A 9,609-nucleotide genomic window follows, 5' to 3' on the forward strand; every position below is an offset into this window, starting at 1 on the left:
TTCTAAAACAAGCCAGGTTTGTATCCAACACAAAAAAATTGCCGGATTCAAATAAACTATAATCAAAATTATCTGCACTTTGTTGGATCTGCATGAAATAGCATGTTGTCGATCAAAGAAAATAGAAATGAAAGCTTCTGAACTCTACATTATAACCATGCAATAGGGAAAGATGACAAAGGAGACACTGGCCTGGGAATTAACTAGGCTCATTCTTATTCCAATACATTACAGTTCATCCAAAACTCCAATGGTTGCCATCATTTCAGCAGAAACGATGGGGTAACAATTACCTTAAACCTGTCTTTAAAACAGGATGCTTGGGGAGCTGTTTCAGCATTTTTAAAATCAAAACACCAAGTTGTGCATGGGAAGAATATACATCCTTTTCATCCTTATTTATTTAAATATTTAAAAGTCTTATATATCTACATAATTGCAATTCCGAATGGCATATGTCAAGCAAAATCTGGAAAAGAATAATAAATGAAAGTTTTTTAAAAAACTGAAGAAATGGATTTCATAATCAACATATAATACAACATTGTGCTAAGGTTAAACTCACATACACTCTATCTCACAGAAAACTAACACTAGAGGAAAAGCCCCATTTTAAAAAGTTTTCTGGAAAATTAGAAAGGGTCTTTTGGGGGGAGATGCAAAGAGGAGAATAAGACTGTTGTAAAGAGCACATGCTTATATATTCTGAGATAGATGACAGGTTTAAAATTTGTACTACAACATTCTCTTACATATTGTATTTTAATATGACTCTTAATGCAAAACCATGCAAAATAATTTCTATAACACAAAATACAAAGACTATAAATTCTAATGGAGAATTGTCTTCAGCATTTACCCAACTTTGTTAGTGTGTAAATAATGAATATCTACCGGCCATTTTAATTTTTATAAATGAATATCTAGAATTCTGAAAATTGTCTATTCTACAAGAAAGAAGTTCTTGAGGTTCTGGGAAGTCGGGGGGGGGGAAGGAGGAGGGGGGATGGGGGGTGGAGGGAGGGAGGGGTACACACAACAAAAAAAATTGTATTTCAATGTCTTAATGATTGACAAATGATGACATATTTGTGTTTTTTTTTTTAAAGAAAAATAAAAAAGTTCTCTTAAAAAAAAAAAAAGAAAGAAGTTGTTAAAATAGGTTAAAGTTTTTACTAATTGGATAAACAGTTTCTTTTTCAATTGTTCAGATGGATAAAAGTATCTTATCCAACAAGTGTATTGTGAATAAAGTGTCAATGTGTTACATGATTCTACATAGCACATATTCCTAAAATATTGCTTCGGTTAAACTAACAACATTTTTTTTTGAAACATTAGTATTTCAGTCTAGGAGCATAAGTTTCATCAATAAATTATTATTTAGGTAAGAATCAGGAATCTAAGATGTAAAATTATTTGTACCATTCTTTGATTTGTTTGCAAACATTTAATTTACTGCACAATTAACACCTCTCCTTTATTTTCAAAGTCCCACATTAACCACTTGCTTCTACAATTTGGAAACCATAAATTCTTCCATTCTGGTGTGTGTGTGTGTGTGTGTGTTTGTGTGTGTGTGTATACACAAACACACACACACACAAACAAACATATTGCATATAATGTATCATATGTTTTCTATACAGAATGGTAAAAACAATTAAAAGGCCAATTAAAAAGACATATCCAGATAAATATTAAAAAGAAACTAAAGTAGCAAAATACAAATTTTAAAACAGCAATAATTTAAGATGTGCTTGCATAACGTTCTAAGCTGACATGGCTAATTTTACATTTTGAAACTCAAAACAAAACATCCCACGTCCTCCAAATTCAGGACAAGACATGATGCTATTCGTCATGTTCTGATGTTTTCTGTCCCACAATTGGCTTCTCCTCTCCAAGTGACAGATGTTTGCAAGGCACAAGCTACTAATGGAAGTTCAGGTCCCATTCTTGCAAAACTGCCTGGCACAAGTTGAAAAGAAACACAAATATGAAATAGTAGCTACCTTTTACTATCTCCTTGGAGAAACTAAGCAAAGATGAACCTTGAAAACCAGGGTAAAATATTTCAGATGAACACCAATTGATTGGTTATATCAAACATATTTCTAACTATTTTTCAATCATCCCAAAGCACAGCTCTTTCATGGAAAGAGGTGCACATTAATTTCTGCTCATCCTATAAAGATGGTTGCCCTATTGTTGTTTTTTTTACAATGATACACTCCATTACGAAATTTAGTCTTTGTGGATTGTAATGTAATCTTGTGTTCTGTCTTTTGTGTTCATGCATGCTGCCAAATGCAAAACTGTACTTTGGCAATTTGTTGAGAGCTGCTTTTTTGCAGGCAAGCTGACATCAGTGCATTGAACATTATATATATACACATATATACATATATATATACACACAAGTCAATCCTCAATTCAGTAGCTTAAAAAATATATTATTCCTATTAAATCATTTGCGGACTGTTTGCAAAATTTAATCCATTTCTGCATCAGTTTTATGCCTGTTTGTGCTTCTATAAAAAAGCATTCCTATTTTTGCTTTCATTGTATGTTATGGGATTTTTTAAAAAAAGTCATTATTTTTAAAAATCATCCTCTTGGCTGACTTTGTATAAATTGAGCAGTAAATAAAACTGTAAACGGGATACTACCCAATTAACATCTATAATGCTAGGATGAGAACTAAAACAGGAAGAGCGAGCCTTGTTTTGTGTTCTATTGGTCTTTATGTCAAAACACTCCAAATATTTCAGGTTTTGCACCGCTGGCAAATGGAACATCTAAAATATTCCAAAGTCCATATTTTAAACATTAAAAGTATGGGAATAAAAGTTTCAGGATGGAATTCAGGGGGAAAAGGGTATGTTGCTGCTCCCCTTTTTAACATATACCTTTAAGGTTGCTCCATAATATAAAGATAATTAGTGTAAGTAGAAATCAAAGTGACCTTCCTATGGGAAGTTCCAAACTACAGCCACAAAAAAAAAAAAAAATCCTTCTCCCAAGACTCAATGTATTTCAAATAGAAACTGTGTTGCAAGAAATCATCTTTTCTACACAATCAATTAAATGAATTGATAGGAAAACAGCGTTCAGCCTATTAATGACTGTCACTAACATGGCTTTTGATTCAACAACTTTTGAAAGGAGTTTCACTACAAAATTTACTGAACTAGGTTAGCCAAACTAGTCCACCTTTATGTTTTACAGCAGCCATACTGGGTAATTCTAGAGGATTCGCAGACTATAAATAATTTATTAGAATAAAATTCCAAGGCAGTATTTTGTTACAACTTATATGGGTTCAGTTTATAGCATTTCACCACAGTTATTCCTTTCTTATTTTGATCACTACTTTAAAAGAAGAACTTGGAATCTTTTTTCTTCCCAAAACAGCTGCCCCATAAAGCTTTATCGCTATAGCAACTAACTTAATTGGTTTCCTACAGGTATCTCCTTCAACCATCCATCGGGTGGAGCTACTATCCCTAAGTATAAACCAAAGAGTTAAGGAAAGAAAATAATCCATTCCTCATCTTTCATGTTACAAGAAACAAAGAAAATAACCAAGGTATTTTCCAATAATTAAAAAGCAAAAATACCCTATATGAGAGCCCTTTTTGTATGCTAAATTTGTTAATCACCTCATTAAAAACAAAATATTTCCCTCTTTAAGAATATATATTTAATAGGAAAAGAAGGGAAAGCAAGAGAAATATTATTTCAAGTCGTGTTGAAATTTACTTCAAACTTTAAAATATTCACTGATCCATTATATTCAGTTATATTTTAAGCCTGTCTTGGCTGTCATTTTAGCTGAGTGTTTGGAATACAGCTGTCATATCCGTAACACATAAGTGCATTTTTTTTAAAAAAAATGAATACAGGTATGTAAGTATAGGCATACAAGTGTTCATTATCTTTCTATTTGAATTATAAAAAACACAGAGATGTTAACTAATGATTGATCTTAATTTTGTAATAAAACATGTTTAAAGTATCCAGTTAAAGGCAATGGGATTCTACAGAAACTATATTAACATATATTTTGTCCATATTTCATTCCTAGTATTCTTCTGAATTTAAAAGCCATTTACTACAAAGGTCTTTAAGCAGTGTGACAGTCAGATTACATGTGAATTAGATCATCACATTCAAAGTTGCACCTTCAGTTATTAAGATACTGAAATAATGGAAGTAGTGAAGTGTCTTGACACTGCATATTTTAGGCTAGGGAATGATCTTCTCAGAGTTGGGCAGAATATATATACAATCGTGCTTAGCAAAGATTAACCTGGGATTTGCAAAAAAAGAATTTAGCTGTAACTTAAAAACTCATTATTTAGAAATTTTATGATTGCACTTCAGGCTAATAAGGGAAATAGGCAAGTGGATAAAAATCTATGAAAATAAGAATTATAATACTGAAGACTTGAAAAAAAAACAATACCGCTGTCCTTCCTAAATACAAATGTTAAAGGTATCAATACCCTAATATATTTTAAAGTTATTAAAAATTATTTGTCAGTTGGCGACATCTTATCATTACATTACACATAGTGCACTCACATGCAAGATTTATATACGACACAATTTAACACAGTATTTTAACATATATTTTATTAAATACAAGAGCATGAAGACTAAAATGTTATCTTACCCAAAGTAGTGCATGTGATCTACTATGCAGAATTTGATAATTATAATTTTTGTATTATAGAAATATACACTAAACTTTAAAAGCACAATGGAACACAAATTCAGTATTAAGAATCCTGCCCTTACCTTAAAGAGGAAATTCCACTGATGTAGCAATGCTCAGAAAGTTTCGTAATCATCACAAATAGAGAACACTTATTAAGCTGCTATTAGTTTTAAAGAGGTTTAGAATTCACTAACCATCCAACTTCAGTTACGGTAAAGAAACTGAGTTTCAAATCTATTTTGCTTCAATAAAAGTCAACATGAGATCCTTTCCCCCATTGACCAATGTGTATTACAGTTGTCAATAATCAATTCTGACAGATTCATGCTTGCTAAGAAGTATATTTCATTATATTAAATCACATTTGTATTATACTTAAAAAAAATGTTTTCCATACATAGCCAAAAGCTTCTAACAAAATTTATTTATAATAAATAAATATTTTTATAGTCTTTTGAACTCCATCCTCTGGTACTTAATACTTTCTGACTCTACCCCAGAAATAACTGGTTATAAGCTATAATAAAACAGATGATAAATTTAACTAAAATTTAGGATGCTTTTTTAAGGATGCTTTTTGATACCGTAACATCACCAAACAGGGTCAAGTTCTATCACTAAGTAATGTCATCATAAACTTGTTCTTTTCAAGAATCCTAAATGTATGACTTGGACATGGAGAAAAATAAAGACAGAAATATGCACCAGTAAAAGAAAATGTAAGTAGTAATAAATATAGAACATCTGGATTGTACTGGTGTTGGCATATTCTGTTAGGTTTTCAACAGCTGTAGGAAATACAAAATATTTCCAAAACATTTGGAAGCATTGTTTTTAACCAAGTTTAATACGAAATGCTGCTTTTAACCTAGTTTAGCAGTGGTCTTTTTTGGAAACAGCCTGGCCTATCAAATTATAAATGTGGTCCATTTAAGTCAAGCAAGAAAGCCAAATACAAAGCAATGCATGGATTTTGTCATCTGCTGGATCCATACTTACTGCAATAAGCAATTAAAAGGCCAACCAAGATCATGATTGCCCAGAAAGTTGACGATGCACTCGGCAGGACGTTGGCATCTTTCCTACTGCTTCGCTTAAGAGATGGAGCCATTGAAGCCATAAGTCCCCCAAAGCCAAGAAAAAGAGGGGGAGAGGGAGTCAGATAAGTTTCACAAGCCAGGTCTCCCTCGCCCTTCGGCACACCTAATCCCAAATAGGAACATCTTAGAGAAGGACCACAGGGTTTGGCCGTCAGCAATCATCCTGGGGTGTCCAGAGGGGCCTCTTCAGCCCAGCCAAGCCAGAAGACATTTTGTCTCAGCGGGCGGCGACCTCTAGAGTCCGGTTTCTCCTCTTCCTCCCCTTCGAGGATGGAGATTCATCGGCAACAACCTGGAACTTTCCCCTCCTAAGAGCGGCGGGAAAGAGGGAGGCAGGCAGGCAGGCAAGGCAGCCCGTCGGTGCCAAGTGGCGTTGGTTTCTTCGTTCCTCGGGGAAAGATCCCAGACGGGGCGCGGCGGCAGAAGCCAGGCGAGCGGCGGCTGGTGGCGAACCCTCCCGCAAGTCCCGAGCGAGGGGGCGGCGCGCGTGCGCATCCACGCCCGCCCCAGCAAGCAGCCGAGCCGCCCGCCCAGCTACCAGGGGGGCGAAGGAAGGAAAGGTCGCTACCCGAAGGCGGAGAAGGGAGGACTCCAGGAGGGCACGGCAGGCAGGAGCATCCCTCTGAGGGCGCGAGGGGAAGGCGAGGAAGGGCCGGAACCGCGGCCACCAGCTGCCGGGGGTCCCCGGAAAGGTTGGCCCGCTCGACCGTCTTTCTTCCCCACGGACGGCAAACTTCTGGCGCCGCTCCCCTCAGCACTTGCAGCTTCGTCCAAAGGGAGCCTTGCCGTCGCGGCAGAGGGAGCCCCCTTTTGAGGGCAGGGGTTAGCCAAGCCCGCCCACTGGTGTCGCCTCGCTCTCCGCAGCCTCCGACGACGCCTTGGTTTCCCCTCGGGGCGAGCAGGGCAGCGACACCCAGCTTGGCCACCTTGGCCGGACGTGCTGACTGACCGGCCGCCGCCGCCGCCGCTGCTGCTGCCAGTCCTCAACCGCTCGCTTCCTCGGGCTCCGTAGCGATCCGTAAGCAGAAACCCCCGCGCTTTCCCCCGTTTCTCTGGCCGGCAGTTCCGTCGGCGCGGCTCCCACCTCTTTGCCGAGGGTGCGTTGGGGCTCCAGCTGATGCGCCCCCCCCCACGCCACCCTTAACGCCGCCTCCGGCCCGCCTCGCGCGCTCTCCTCACCGAGGATGGCGCACGGAGGCCAGGCGGGCGCGCGCACTTCCCACAGCCGGCGAGCGGCTTCGGAGCTTGACACGCGGCTGTTGGCCGGCTCTTCGTGCTTCCCCTCCTTCCTCTGTTGCTGCTTTTAGTGGAGGGAGTGAGGTGGAATGAGCAGTCCGATATACCCCCCTCCCCTCCAAAAAAAACCCGGCCAAAGTGAAGAGAAAGAGGCGCGCCTCACAGAGAAGCTCCCGTTGCGCCAGCCCCCTCCCTCGAAGGCAAAAACTCCAGTGTGACATAAATCCAACGATGGTCAATGAAGAAAAAAAAAAGACATTGCCGAGAAGGCTGTGCTAAAGAGCCGCCACTTTTCCCCCACATATGAACGAGTGCCCTTAAAAATAAAAAATCTGCTTTGCCTCTCTGCTTTGGCGGGAGAAATCGCTCCCCGTGATGGTCGACATCTTGAAGTGGCGATTTACGACGTTGCTAAACTCTCTTCCCTTCTCCTACCTTGGACTTTCCAGAATCTTTTTCCGCCCATTTGCAGTGAACGTTGCGGCCGTCGTTTCTCCTCCCCTGAGCCGTTTCCAGGCTGTGGGGCTAGGAGGCGGCAGATTGAAAGCACCAACCCTTACTTGTGCATTTCCTGGGCATCGTAGCAAGGAAAGAAGAACTGTCCCAGGGTCGTTCGCTTATATCACCCTTCCATAGTTCAGAGAGAAGATTTGATCATAGAAAAAACTGCTACTTTACTTCATCACTTGTCAGCTATCTTGGCTAAGACACTGAGCTTGTCGATCAGAAAGGTCGGTGGTTCGAATCCCTATTATAGGTCATCTGTTTGAGCAAGGGGTAGGACTAGATGACCTCCAATGGAAACTCTGTTACCGTTTACTGTTCCCACTGGGCTGGCGGTGGGGATCTGACCAGCCACCCCAGACCTTGCCTCTTCAATCCTTTCCACCCATAAAAGATTTGAGTAAGAAAGACTTGTGATTTTTTTTTTCTTTGCCACCACCCCCCACCTCTATTCAGCACATTTCCAAACAAACTCAACAAAATTGAGTATGCCCTGACATTTTATTTACCTTATGTACACTGAGAGTATCTGCACCAAAGACAAATTCCTTGTGTGTCCAACCACACTTGGCCAATAAAGAATTCTATTCTATTCTATTCCAGAAGAACCAGCAAATGTTGCAGACATCAGCAAACCGTTACTGAGAGAAAAAAAAAAGGAGCTTCTTTTTGCTTGGATGCTTTGAGGTGGAGAAGTCCGTTACTCCAAGTCCCATAAGCAGTTAAAAGAATAACACCATTTCTCACCTTCCACTATTAATTCAATATACTGCAGGGGGTTTATAAGGCAAAAGTAACTACTCGTAATTTCTTAGTAGTACCATTTATTCGGTCTGTTATGGTATCCATAAGAATTAAAGATATTGAGAGGCTGCCACAGAGAAAAAGGGAACAAGCTATTTTCTAAAGCACCCAAAGGAATAATGGATGGAAACTGATCAAGGAGAGATTCAATCTAGAAATAAAGATAAATGTTCTGACAGCGAGAACAATCAACCAGTGGAACAGAAGTTGTGGGACACTGGATGCTTTCAAGAAGAGACTAGAGAAAATTTTTACAAGATGTTCTAAAGATGGCATTTAGATCCTAAAAAGTTGGCTTCTATGTATCCGAATGTACAGCCTAAATGTTGGAGGTGTGGTTCTCTCGATGCTACATATTATCATATATGGTGGACCTGCCAAAAGGTTAAGGCATTCTGGATAAAAATATGGTGGGTTATGCAAAATATTTTTAAAAGAAGGATAAAGTTTATTCCTGTTATTTTTACTAGGTATATGTACTGACTTTACAGTGGTAGAGATTAACTTGATTCTGCACCTAATAACTGCAGCAAGACTGTTGGTGGCGCAATACTGGAAGAAGGAAGACTTGCCTACAATCCAAGAATGGACATTGAAAGTCACAAACGTAGCCGAGATGGCTAAAATATCGGCATATCTTAAAGATCACTCAAATGAGAGATATAAACGAGACTGGAAAAAATGGATTGACTATATACAAAATAAATACGGGACCAAGAAATTCCAGTTAGCCTATGCTTAAGATCAGAAATGATTTAAACTGTTAAAAGTTAGTTCAGTAAGAAGAAGCTAAGGTCAATGTAGAATGTTATTAATTTCTTTATTTCTTTTTTCTCAATAGATTTTGGACTCTGTTAGTTAAAAATCCATACCGTGTACGGGTTCTGGGAAGTCGGGGGGGGGGGAAGGAGGAGGGGGGGTGGGGGGGTGGAGGGAGGGAGGGGTACACACAACAAAAAAATTGTACTTCAATGTCTTAATGATTGACGAATGATGAAATATTTGTGTTTTTTTAAAGAAATAAAACCTTTTCTTTTTTTTAAAAAAAAGAAGAGACTGGACTGCCATCTCTCAGAAATGTTGTAGGGTCTCCTGCTTGGGCAGTGGGTTGGACTAGATGACTTACAAGGTACCTTCCAATTCTCTTATTCTGTTATATTATGCAATATAGTACTTTCTTTGGTAGCTTGCTTTCCCATATACGCAATTTAAGGAGCAGATAAGGTGTTACCTTAAAAA

This window comes from Thamnophis elegans, chromosome 7, assembly GCF_009769535.1.
Source record: "Thamnophis elegans isolate rThaEle1 chromosome 7, rThaEle1.pri, whole genome shotgun sequence".
NCBI classification, from domain to species: Eukaryota; Metazoa; Chordata; class Lepidosauria; order Squamata; family Colubridae; genus Thamnophis; species Thamnophis elegans.